We start from the raw sequence: 13,677 nt of genomic DNA, 5'->3' as shown, positions 1-13,677 counted from the left end.
TTCTTTTTCCCCCCGCAGAGCACGGTGGTGTTGATTCCATAAAGTTTCTTGAGACAAGAAGGGAGAAAAATGAATTTGGAACAGAAAGGGGCAGAGATTCTTTTTCCACCCCCAAAGTATACCCCCCCCAATAAGGTAAGAACCATGGTGTAAAGGAGAGAAAAGAGACCTCAAAAACAGGTGACTGAGCACAAGGGCGGGGGGCAAAGCAGAGACTGCAACTTGCTCCCAGGGACTGAAGAAAATTGAAAAAGATTGGAAGCCATCAGGTTCCGTTAGCCATCTTCTCCTTCATCTTCCTCTCCTTCCTCCGCCTCATCATCATCTTCATCTTCTTCACCTTCATCCTCATCACCTTCTTCATCAATATCATCCAACCTTTTCTCCTCTTGATCATCCTCATCTTCTTCCTCTCCTTCCCCTTCTTCATCATCCATGTCAGGAACCAAGTAGTCCTGCAGTGGATTTGGCCAAATGTCATCTTTGATGACTTCTCCTAACTCATCTGCATCAGAGTGGTCAGTAGACCGGGTAAAGAAGGTCTCTGGTTCCCCACGCTGTCTCTGCCTGCTGGCTATTCTGTGTTTGACTTGAACGTTTCGCACATCCTTTCCAGATTTCCATTTGATTTCAGTGGACTTTGAGGTTGGATCACCACTCTCATTCCGATGAAATTCTTCGGAGAGAACTTTATTTTCAAAGTAAGGATTTTCATCAAAATAAAAATCTATTCTGTAACCTGATTTAAGATCTTCAAATTCTGTCACTTCAACTCTTGTCAAATAATGCAGCGCCTCTTCATCTTCTTCCCCAAGCAGTGCAGACCCTCACTTGTGGATGGTCGACAAATGTTGTTACCCCAAAATTTGGGATTTTGGTGATCAATTCTGACCTCTTCTGAAACAATGGTTGATGGAGTTTGTTATATTTCTGTTCTACTTTCAAAATCTCCTCACTGGGTTGTTCCTTAAGTCTGTCTGTTTCATTTTGTACTTCATCACTATGTTCAATGGCTTCTCGCGGTTCTTTCCCTCCCTTGGGCAATTCCTGCGGGGCTGACCTCTTCTCTGCTTGGGGGCAGGGGCAGTCGCGGTATCTTCGTTTGAGGTGACAGGATAGACTGGCATTTGTGGGCCATGCTGTGAGGAGAGTCAGAGAATGAGACGGAAGGGAAGCCCACGGTGGGAAGAAGCTCTGAGAACTGACCATAGTATTTCTTTTTGACTGTGGCTATAGCCGCAAAGTGATTCCTAAGTAAAGGACCAGATGAGTATGATAGTCATTGTTATTTTAGTAGGAACAAGCCCCCTGAAAAAAAAAGAAGAAGAAACACTTCCAAAGACTTTCCATTGCAAAGTAACACCATACATATAAGAAAACTTATTTATATAAATTAAGTCCTCTGTTTCTTCTATATTTTGCTTTTCCAGTTGCTGCTGTTGTTATTTATATTCTTCTCACAGAAAGTTCCAGTATTGAATCTCTATAGAGGAGCTTGAAAATATGCACACAGCTATTTAGTATCTGTTTTGAATAATGTTATAACTACATTGAATTGCCACAAGTTTAGGACGAAGAATAATCAAGAAGAAATATATCAGACCATTGGAAAGACCCACCCCAAAGATCATGTATAACAATGTTTTATACGTTCTATAAAAAGTTTACAATATTGCTTGCAATTTTAAGTGCCAGTATAAAAACGATCCAGGCACAATTGAGCTATAACTTATTCAAATTACAATGTCACAGTTACATTATATTTTGTTAGCCCTTTCATATCATTCCAAATAATCCTCACACAGTTAACAATGTCTCAGATTTTTTTCCCCCGTCAAATAAAGTAAATCCAGGAAATTCAGAAAGTTGCAGTTAGCTTAGTTTAATCACAAACACCTGTGGTCGACATGCCAGGCGTGCTTACCTGTCTCCAATTTAGCTCTCCGCGGTGGCTGTCAATTGCCCCAGTAAACAATCAGATACAAATCTATCATTTCTTAAAACCATTGTTCAAGTTTTGGTTTTAAATTTTAGTATGCGTTAGCCAACTGTGTCTTTTTTGCTACCTGGACAATTCAAACTCCACAGAAGTTCTGTTGGGGGGAAATGTGACCGTTTCGGGAAACTCCCGTTCTAATGTTAGCCATGAAATTTTCACTAAGGCCTTGTCAGTTCCAGTTCAGTAAAATAACTTCATTTCAAACAAATTTTATGTAACTTAAACTCAACGTTGGTAATGTAAAACATGCTGCTCGAAATTTGTTCTACTCCTGTAACACAATCTTCACGGTCACCCTGAGAAATGTGTTCTTTGATCCCCATTCCAGAGGTAAAGAAAGTGAGGCTTAGAGAAGTTAAGTAACAGGCTCCGGGGCAATGCCAGCTGCTATGGGGCTTACCCGGGATTTGATTTCAGGCGATTCTGATTCCAAAGACATACATCCAGGTTAAATGCAACTGATGTCTCTGCTCTCTTCTACTCGTTTCTCCCTTCAAGAGAACTGGTCAACTACGCAAAACTTCGCCTTTGTTTTGGAGAGCTTTCTCTCTTCTAAAATACATCAAAACATTTATTATTGTAGGATATTTTTTGTTGCCCCCATAGCTTTCAAGCCCAGCCTTTGCACACAGTGGTAACGAGCTATGTTTTGCTACTAGACCCAAATGCCTGCTTAAGCAACTGAGACTAGTGTTTCTTAGCAGACGCAAACTGAGGTCGACGCTTTGTAGATGTAACCATTGTAAATGAATTTAAATGGAATACTTCCAGGCTTCCCACTTGCTTTCACTTTTTCCTATGTTGTTGTTGTGCTTTATTATTGCTTTTTTAGCGAAATCAGAATTAAATAAGGGGCACCTTTTTCTTTCCCCTAGTTCATGAATGTGCCCCTGATTTGTGAAAGGAGGTAGAATATTACCGAAAAACAAAAAGGGAGGAAGGAAGTCAGCTGCCTGCCTATTGACGAGGGGATGCACCTGACTCATTTGAAAGTTCACTGGAAGGTTTATTCATTTATTTTTAATCATATAAATTAGACGGGTGTGACTACCTTTTCTGTGGGTGCTACCCTCGTGTTTTCCAGATACTTCTGTTAGAAGGAAGCAAGGGTCTGCAAGTATGGAGTGCCCTATTTCTGTCTTTTATGAGAGACATTTGGAGAGAAAACCCACTTCGCACTTGCTTTTGGTTGCGAGTCACCGCAGACCTCTGAGCTGTGGTTTCTAACTCTGGATACTTCAGCAGGATGCCAACTCTTCGGTTCCTGGAAAATGTACTATAATTTTTAATGTTTTCATTCCACTATTGACATATATATTGGAAATTTATTAGTTGTGAACCACAAGAAAGAATTGCATTTTATAACTGTCCAGATAAATAAAATTAAAATACAAACTTTATCCAAAAAAAGTAACTGAGACTGTTTCTTAGCCAGCGAACTCTTCCAGCAGTTGGCCTCCGAGGGAACAGGATAATGTTGAACCGTCCTCATGACTTGATATTTGCCAGCTGCCCTGTTCCTTTGATCACGCCAAAGAGAAATGCGTTCGAGACTTTTTGAAAGAGAACTGAATACCGTGTACTTTGGTTACAGGTTTTGTACTTAGGCACCAAATTCATAAATGGGGTGGTTTAAAATGCAAAGAAATTATGAGAAAAGAAGCTGTTGAAAATTCCAGAAATAGTACCTAAATAACAGATAAAAAAGAGTACCTTATGGTTGTAAGACAAGAATTCACAAAATTCTTGTGACTCAAAAAAATTAATTTGTCCTGGAATAGTCAATGTTAGATTCTCTTATAACACCAAGGAAAAAATTGGCCACAGTTGTTTAGGGTATAACTTTGGTGCTTATGAGAAAAAATAATTAAACTTATGAGGGACAATTAGAAAGAAAAGTTGTATACACACCAGTATTTTTAAAGATACAGAAATAGTCAGTTTGAATAAGCATCTCAAAGGCACCAGAACTTATTAGTAGAGTACAATACATAGACTTAGATGTTGTAAAGAATCTCTTTGAAATCTTACTTGGATAAAGCTCCATGAAAAAAAAAATCTCTGAGTTGACTAGTTTTTGAACCTCTAACCTTTGGCATCCTGCAAATAGAACTTAGCTCTTCGTGGGAAAAAAGTATCAGAAAACATTCAGGTTTTAGAATAATTAATTTTCCTCACAAGTTAAAAAAAAATGTTCATAAGATGAAATTAGTTAAACTTTGCAAGTTGAAACAAACTGAAACCCATACAAGGGACTAAAGCAGTCTAGAAGTTAACTGCTAGACATTTACTGTCTCTCTAGCTTTTCTTTCTTTCCTTCACCTGTCTCTGATCTCATCTAGATGGACAAGTTTGCAAGATGTGTATTTAAAATTAAACCTATTAAACTTGGAATCAAAGAAGAAAACCCATAATGTTTTTGGTAAAAGACATCTTTAACTAAACTAGCTATCAGTACACTGGAGAATAAGGGTTTTAGGAGAGGTTTTCTAGACAGGAGAAAATACCAAATCTAAGTAAATATATTCTTGTATTATTTTAGTAAATTTTAGGTAAATTGTGATCTAGTGCTATTACATAAGGATTAGAAGTTTCAGGACAATTCTGAGAAAAGTTTATTTAATTCATCCAAGATTTAAGGGGAGAGGACATAGATAACATTTCTTAGTCAGAGATATTTTAAAAATTGATAGCCATCATTATTTTGCCAAGCTTGTGATTACTAAATTTAAGTAAATGTGCCTTTTCAAAATCTATATATTCTCGGCAATGTGTTATGGGGTCTCAAGTAGTGAAATCTGTTATTTAATGTATACTTTTAATATTTTTTATTTTATCTTCTCAATGAGTGTGAAGAGGTATCTCATTGTAATTTTCACTTGCATTTCCTTATGACTATCAGTGTAGACATCATGTGTTTATTGGCCCTTATTGTACCTCCTTTTGGAGAAATGTCTATTTGAGGCCTTTCTCCTGTCTTTTTTTTCTTTGCCTTCTTTTTTTTAAAATCGTGGTACAACATTGATAATATAAATCTACCTTCTCAGCAACTTTTCAGTGTTCATTCGAGTAGGGTCAACTCTGGGTACATTGTTGCAGGACAGATTTAGAACTTTTGCATCTCGCATGATGGAAACTCTATGCCTGGGAAACAACAACTCATTCTTCCCACCCTCCAGCTCCCAGCCCCCTCCAGCCCACTTCCGGTTTCTATCCGTCTGATTACTTTGTATGCCACATATAAGTGGAATCATGCCTTTTTATCTTTTCTTGATTGGCTTATTTTGTTTAATATCCATAAAAACATTATTTGTAAATATTCCAAATTCCATAGTAACTAAATACAATGAAGAGACCTGCTTTGGATCCTGAGTTGAGAAAACCAATTGTAAAAATAAATTTAGACAAGGGAGGAAATGTGAATATGAACTTGATGTTGGATATGGACAGAGTATTGATTTTTTTTTTTTTTTAGATGTGATAGTGTTATTGGAGTCATGTAATAAAGTGCTCTTACTGTTATTATTTTTAAAAATACTAAAATATTTATAAATTAAATAATATTCTTTTGGTAAATCACTTTAAAATACTCCATCAACAAGGGTGAATAGGTAGATAAAATAAATATAGATATTACAGATGATTGCTGATGCTGTTAATGAGTATATGAGGGTTCACTATACTCTTGGGTATGTTGGTAAATTTTCCAATATTAGTGAAAAGGAATGCTTTGTTGTTTTCATAATAAGTATATTCTGTAATTACCACAGATTCATGCTTATAGAGAAATGTTTTAAAAGTCATAGCACATTTTTTAAGATAAAGTTCTTGCGTCATTTTTAATTCATCATGCACGGCTTGTTTTAGCGTATAGCTCTGGGACTCGCCTACTAACAGGTCCTCCTGAATTTGTTCTCAGCAGCTTCTTTGTGTTAGTGTCCATCATTAATATAATTTTTTTTATAGGAATCTATCTTTTCTATCTCAAGTGTTTCTTGAATGCCTACCATGTGCCAGGCATGAGCTGGAAGCTAGAAATCAAATTTTGAACAACAATAAAACAGACCTAATCACTATCTTTAAAAAGGTTACAATATACTGGGGGAGGCAAAATTTTTAAATCAATTTTCCTCATCACAAACTATGATGTGTTTTGTAAGAATAATTTTGTACTTTTGGGAGTACCAGGCCCTATATAGGTAGTTACTAAGACTTGGCAGAGAAAGTGATAATTAATTTAAAGCTAAAAATAGGTAAGGAGTCATTTGAAAGAGTATGTTCGTATGTTCCCTGCAGGGGAAAGAATTGTGTGCAAGGAAATTACAAAGACAGAAGGCATGGTGTATCTACAAAGTATACTGAAACAAGACATTTTCAGGTAGAGTGTTGGGAGACTTGGAAAGAGAGTGTCAAAGCATAGGCATGAGCCAGGCATACAGAGCTTTATAAGGTATTTCTTTCTTTCTTCCTCCCCCCTTTCCTTCTTTTCTTGCTTTCTTGATATTTTTCCCTCCTACCCTTTTCCTTCCTTCCTTCCTTCCTTCCTTCCTTCCTTCCTTCCTTCCTTCCTTCCTTCCTTCCTTCCTTCCTTTCTTTTTTCCTTCCAAAAACCATGAGAAGCTTTGAGAAACCATGGAGAATGATGGATGGAAAACAAAATAATCATGTTTTCAATTTGAAAAGTACCTTCTTACAGTGTGGAAAGCAGATTTTAGTGCGGATGGGAGGAAGGGAGGAAGAATAGATGCAATGAGGTTACAGAAGACATGGAGAAAATTTAAGAAGAAAAAACTGGTAATAAATTAAATATGAAGAATGAATAAAAATGACTAAAATTTAAGTGTTTGCTATCCACCAATATTCATTACCTCCTCCTTAATAACAGTCATTTTAACTAAAAAAAACAAAACAAAACAAAAAAAAACAGTTAAGTATACTATAATCGAGCCCAGGTTCACCTGTCTGCTACAACAAAAGCCAAACTCCCGAGAGAGGTGCTGGTAAAAAGGAAGCAGTTTATTCAGGTGCCGGCCACCTGAGAAGAAGGAAGACTCTAGCCCCAAAGCCCATCTCGGGGGAGGCAGAGGTCTTTATTAGGAGGGGGGAGGAAAGCAGAACAAAGAAATCAGGGGAGGGGGACTTGCAAGTTCTCTAAATGTAAGTCAGCACAGTCCATCCTAATGATTATCTCGAACCTGGTCAAGCAGAGGTCCAGCTTTTACGGTTGAGTCTCCCAGAGCCAGAATGTCTGGTTGCTGGAGTCAGCTTCCTTCCCCCAAACTAGATCCTAGAACTCTTACCCAATCATGCAGCTTATCCACGGGTTACATATTAATTAAAAATTCATATTTTATAAAAATGCTTTTAATAGAAACAATATTAAAAGAATAGAGGGATGGGTTACACTATGAGACATACTTCTAAACACTTTATAAATGCTATTCCGTGAAGTAGATGAGATTATGTACACTTTCCATGTTTGCACATTTATTACTATATAACAAATTACCCCAAAACCTAGCAGCTTAAAAGAGCCAACACTTATTATGTCATAGTGGTTGTGGATCAGGAATCTGGGCACAACTTAACTGGATGTCTCTTGCTCAAGACCTCTCATGAGGTTTCTCTCAAGCTGTAGGTCAGGGCCTCATCTGAGAAACAAACTGGGGCTCAATCAACTATTTCTAACCGGTTCAAGTGGTTATCAGAAAGCTTCAATCCCTCGCAGCCTGTGGCACTGAGGACCTCATTTCTTTACCATGCTATGGGGCCTCTACACAGAGCTGCTGGCCACGTGGAAGCCCATTGCCCCAGCACCAGCAATGAGAGAGGAAGACAAGAGGGAACATTCCAGATAGAAAGCATGGTCTTTTTAAAACACAATCTTGGAAATATCATCTCATCACTTTTAAAATAGTCAAACTCATAGAAATGGAGGGTAGAATGATGGTTATGAAGGGACTCCAGGTAGGGGCAAATGGAGAGACATTTGTTGATCAAGGGATAAAAAGTTCCGTGCAATTTGAATAAATTCTGGAGAAAATAATAAGTATGGAATGTGAACTCTAATAGATTCTAATGTGCATCTCTATTTTACATAGTGGTACCTAGAACTCTGTGTGCATGCTATCAATTTAAATATTTAAATTTAATACAAGTTTAAAAATTTTAGAACTGGGAGAATTTAAGGACCCACATGCAATCTACATTCGTTTCTTTAGGAGCACTCCTGATCACTGTGGTAAACTGTCTCTAAAATAGCCCCCAGTAACCCGTGCCTTGTAGTATTCACAGCCCGGTGTAACCCCATCCACTTAAGGAGGCAGGGTAACTGATCCACTTTTTTCAAATTTCTACATTTATCTATGTTTATTGAGGTATAACTGACAAATAAAAATTATATATACTTAAGGTATATAGCTTGATATTTTGATATACATATATATTGTGAAATAATTGCCTCAGTCACCCTGGCCAGTTTGGATCAGAGGTTAGAGCATCCGCCCGCAGACCAGAGATTCCCACGTTCGGTTCCCACTAAGGGCACGTATCTCGGTTGCGGTTTGTCCCTGGCCCTGGTTGGGGTCATGTGGGTGGCAACCACTCCATGTGTCTCGTTGATGTTTCTCTCTCTCTCTTCCTCCCTCTCTCCTTCCCGCTCTATCTGAAGATAAATGTAAAAATGTCCTCGGGTGAGGATAAAAATAAATAAACAAACAAACAAACAAACCGTTGCCTCAATGAAGCTAATAACATATCTATCATCTCACCTTTGATGTGTGTATGTGTGTTGAGAACACTTAAGATCAACCCTCTTGGCAAATTTCAAGAATGCCATGCAGTATTTAAGTATAAGTTACATTCTTATACAACAGATTTCCAGAATTTATTCATGTAGGTTACTTACTCTTCAATTGGAAACATATTAATTTTGGAGTTCAGCTAAATATATACATATTTTCTCCATATAGCAAAATGGGGTTTGAGGAAATATTATATTTTTTCTTACATGAAAATAAGTCAAATAATGCTTTTTTATTTGTTTTGTAAATATCCTAGAAAGAATAAGTATTAATAATAGCATATTTAAGAATTAATCACTCATAACATAACATTTTTATTCTTAAGAAATAGAAACTGAATTTTTTTAATATGCAAAGGTGAAGAATGTAACATGCTTTTACATTTTATATTTGTTATAATAAAATTCAAGGGTGGTGATGATCAATGTCTGCAAAGCTTCTTGAAAAATCCATTCCAGATATGATCTCACTTGTTAAGTATTAAAATTAATAAAAAAGCAATTACATTAATATAATTAACATAAAATAGACTATTCATGCTCAGTAGGCTTACTTTATAGTGGATGATAATTGAAAATTGACATCTTCTTACCCAGCATACTAACCAAGAGCTTTTATTTCATCTTGAGATTACATATCTGTATAAATCCAGAGATTAGAAAATTCTTTGTAATTACACAAATTGCCTCTCTAATGTCATGTCGATTTAAATGTTACATAAAGATAGAGCAAGGAAACTAAAAAGTTCAAATAAACAATCATTTCACTGCTGAGAAATAGTCCTTATAAATGCTACATTGTGTCCTCTACCAAGAAAATAGCAAAGAGTTTCAATTTATTATTGATCAGCTCATTTCCTTGGTGTCAAAACATCTAAACTATTGAACTAGGTGAAAAGGAAGAGATCTACATAGTTCGGAAAAATGCACTTCTCATCATATATAGGCATTATCCTTATATGTCAGCACTGCTATTGTCTAAATCTGTAGTCTATCCATGGTCATATTTAAAATCATTGCTTTACAATTTAAACAGAAGTCAATTAAGAAATAGCTGGGTAGATCAAATGTTTACTTGTTAGACAGAATTCATTGAATAGGCAAAAGATAAACATAAAAATTCACCATTATTTTGACATAGAACAACTCATTCATCTATTAGATCCCCAAAGCATTGGTTAAGCACTTATTATGTAGCAGATATTATAATAAGCGCTCTGTGGAATGCAGGATAAATAAGAAGATATATAAGAGAATATCAGAGCTGATTCATGAAGCACACTACAGATAAAGTCATGTCACGGAACCCAACCTCAAGTTCAGTATAACACAATATGAAGGCCATTTATTTCCCAATTTGAAACTTATATTACTTTTTGGAGCTCAGATAAGACATTATTAAGGGAATTTCCCTGTGTAAGTCAGCACATAAGTTCTCTTTCTCCTCCTAGAAATCATGCAAAAGCCACAGTGATAATAGAAACCTCTCTAACTGCATTTTCAGGGAAACTAGGAGACAGAATTGAAATGTATGTATTCAGGAGAAGCTGCATAGAAGAAATAGCAGAGAATAATATGGGAGTTATAGAATTGCCCAGCGGCAGCATATTTCAGTAAGCACCAGCAAAAATATATTTCCTGAAGGTGAGTGGCTCATTGTGAATTGGGAACTATAACCTTTTTTCTTCCTTGCAGTAACGGTAGAGAAAACCAGTCTGAGCAGCACTGAGGCAACCCTGCCCCCACCCCACCCTGTGGTTTGAATGAAAGAAGCAGAGGAAGAAGAGCTAAATAAAATTTCCCAGAAATTTTAGCACAGAACAGTCTAGAGAACTGTCAGCAGATGAAAGATAATTTGGGCTATCTAACCCTACAGAAACTTCCTGCAAATCAGTTGTCCAGGAAAATTCTAATTTATTCAGTGATGAGTAATACCAAAGGAACTGCACCCGGATCCGTACAGAGATAATGTACGAAATGAAGCATACAGCACACGACAGTCAACACATTTGCTACGGTGCCCATGAAAATCACAAACAAATATTTCACCATGAATTGAAAAAAGAGCATCTGTAGCATTAGGCTGGAAACACAAGTAAAGAACTCAGGTGAACGATGTCAGGAAAATGTATGAGCTAAAGCATGAACAGTCTTACCTCAGAAGAAAGTATAAAAAATAATTGCAGAAATAACACAAAGGCAACCAAGAAGAATGGTGACTTAAAAAAAAATGTTGTAAAGCCCAGCCGGTGTGGCTCAGTGGATTGAGCATCCTCCCATGGACTGAGAGTTCCCGGTTCGATTCCTGGTCAGGGCACATGCCCGGGCTGCAGGCTTGATAATTGGGGGGCGTGCAGGAGGCAGCCAATTGGTGTTCTCTCTCACATCGGTGTTTCTATCTCTCTTTCCTTTCCTCTCTCTCAAAAAGAAATCACTAAAAACATATTTGGAGGAAAAAAAGTTGTAAGAGAATAGAAGAGTGAAAAATGGAAAACCACGACTTAAAAATAACTTTAAATATTAGCTATTTAATTTTGGTGAAAGTGTCCCCAATCTGTGCATATTCGAGTCCCTGATGATACAAACAAAACAAAATAAAAAAACAGAAAAATATATTTAAAGATACAATTTGTTTTAAATTCATAGAAGATCACAAAAGAACAAATACTGTACGATACTACTTACATGATGTAGCTAAAGAAGTCGAATTCATAGAGACAGAAATTCGAATGTGAATCGTGGTTATCAGGGCTTGGGTGGAGAAGGGTATGGGTTTAATGGGTTTAATGGGTACAGAGTTTTAGTTTGGAAAAATGAAAACAAATCTGGAGGTGGATGATGATCATGGTTGCATAATGATGTGGATGTACTTAATGTTACTGAACAGTACACTTAAAACTGTTTAAAATGGTAAACTTTATGTCAAGTATATTTTACCACAGTAAAATAATACTAATAATAATAAAAGAGGGCTTGTCTTTTCATAACAAAAAAGAACACTTTGTGTCATAAAAAAACTACCCGAGAATAGGCTAAGACATAGTCCATTAAAAGCCTTCTACATTAAAGATAGAGACAAGCAAAAGTATCACAATATTATAAAGAGGGAAACAAATTATGTCAGTCTCCAATTTCTCCACAGAAACTTCCAATACCAGCAGTCAGTGGAGCAATTATCTGTAAGGTACGTAAGAAGAGAAGGCCCGAACCATGGGTTTTATATTCAAACAAGCCATACTGAAGTATAAAACTCACAGATAATTGTTTCAAACGTGCAAGAAACATGGAAGTTTATTCCCAAGAGGTCTTTTGAAGAAAACCGCTAGGAGAACAGACTTACCTAATTAAGAAAAGATTGGTGAAAACATGACAAGAAAACTGGAAGAAAGCTTTGAATATATTTAACTGCAAAACAAGGGCAATGATTAGGGTTAAATCACAGTAGGCAAAGGTATATTCCCTAGTGATAAAGAAATAATAAAAGAAAAAATAGGAAAGAGAAAGAAGGCTGGGGAAAAAAAAATGGAAAAAGAATGTCTTGATCATCTCTTTTAAAATAGCTGGAAGCCAAAGAATATAATTCACAGGTGACAAAAGAAATATAAATGTATAAAATATAATATTTGTAGTTCACCGAATTACCCACAATCGTGCAAGAAATTAGTGGTTAAGACAATACTCTTTAACGCTCAAGAATCTGCAATCTGGCCGGGGAAGCTGTTTCAGAAATCAAGTCTGTGGGTCCAAGACTTCTCCACAATGTTGTCATCCTTCTGAGGAACATGAACCATCTAGACAAGTGTGATCTTGTGGTTACAGCAGAGACGTAAGAAACACACAAGGCCTCTCGAGTTTTCTCATTATAAAAAAGCCCGCGCATAAGGGGTGGAGGGGGTCAAAGGTATGAACTTCCAGTTATAAAATAAGTAAGTTATGGGGATCTCATGTGCAGCAGGGTAACTATAATTAAGAATACTGTATTAGTATTTAGAAATTGAGAAGAGAGTAAATTTAAAAAGTTCTCATCACAAGAAAAAAATTGTCACTATGTATGGTGACACGTTAATTAGATTTACTGTGGTGATTGCTTTGTAATATATATAAATATTGAATCATTATGTTGTACCCCTGTAACAAATATAATGTTATATGTCAATTTACCTCAATTTTTAAAAAGGTTAGTTCTTTTAAGAAGACCTCGCTTTCCTGAGCTCATCTGTTTCTTGTAGTACCTTATCATATATAGTTAAAAGCAACAAAATTATCCTTCTGACATTCTTCCTGGGACCACCTTGCCCATCCTACGATTCTGTCGGGGTCATAAGATTATTGGGGGTATTTTAAATTTTTCAATTTACAGTAAGTGGATGTTTCATCAAATATTTTGTCACTGTCTATGTCAGGTTGACTAGTGCCCCAATAATGCTGCTTCCAAGTTGCCCACATCCTAATCCCGGGACCTGTGAATAATTTACCTTGTACAGCGAAAGAGTCTTTGCAAATGTATTAAATTAGGAATCTTGAGAAGGAAAGATTATGCCGGATCATCTAGGCGTGCCCAAAGTAATCATAAGGGTCTTTATAAAGCAGAAGCAAGAGGATGAGGGTCCAAGGAGGTGGTATGATGACTGAAGCAGAAAGAGTTTGAAGATACTACCCTGTGGGCATGGAAAGTGGAGGGAGGAGCCAGGGGCCCAGGAATGCAGCCGACTCTAGAAGCTGGAAAAGAGAAGGCATCAGTGTATCTCGTGGAGCTGCCCTTAGGAACCAGCCCTACAGAAACCCTGACTTTAGACAGCGAGGCTGATTTTGAACTTTTGACTCCAGGACTGTAAGTTCATAAATCTGGGTTGTTTGACATCATTAATTTTGTGGT

The 13,677-nt window shown here is 36.7% G+C and overlaps 1 pseudogene; it reads right to left on the bottom strand.

The window, feature by feature from the left end:
* Positions 1-275: 275 nt before the first annotated feature.
* On the bottom strand, positions 276-1,138 carry LOC118617658 (annotated as a pseudogene).
* Positions 1,139-13,677: the final 12,539 nt, after the last annotated feature.

The sequence above is a fragment of the Molossus molossus genome, unplaced genomic scaffold (assembly GCF_014108415.1).
Source record: "Molossus molossus isolate mMolMol1 unplaced genomic scaffold, mMolMol1.p scaffold_m16_p_5, whole genome shotgun sequence".
In the NCBI taxonomy this organism is placed as follows: Eukaryota; Metazoa; Chordata; class Mammalia; order Chiroptera; family Molossidae; genus Molossus; species Molossus molossus.
Note: the sequence above shows the minus strand (reverse complement) of the source record. Positions and strands in the feature narration are given on the sequence as shown.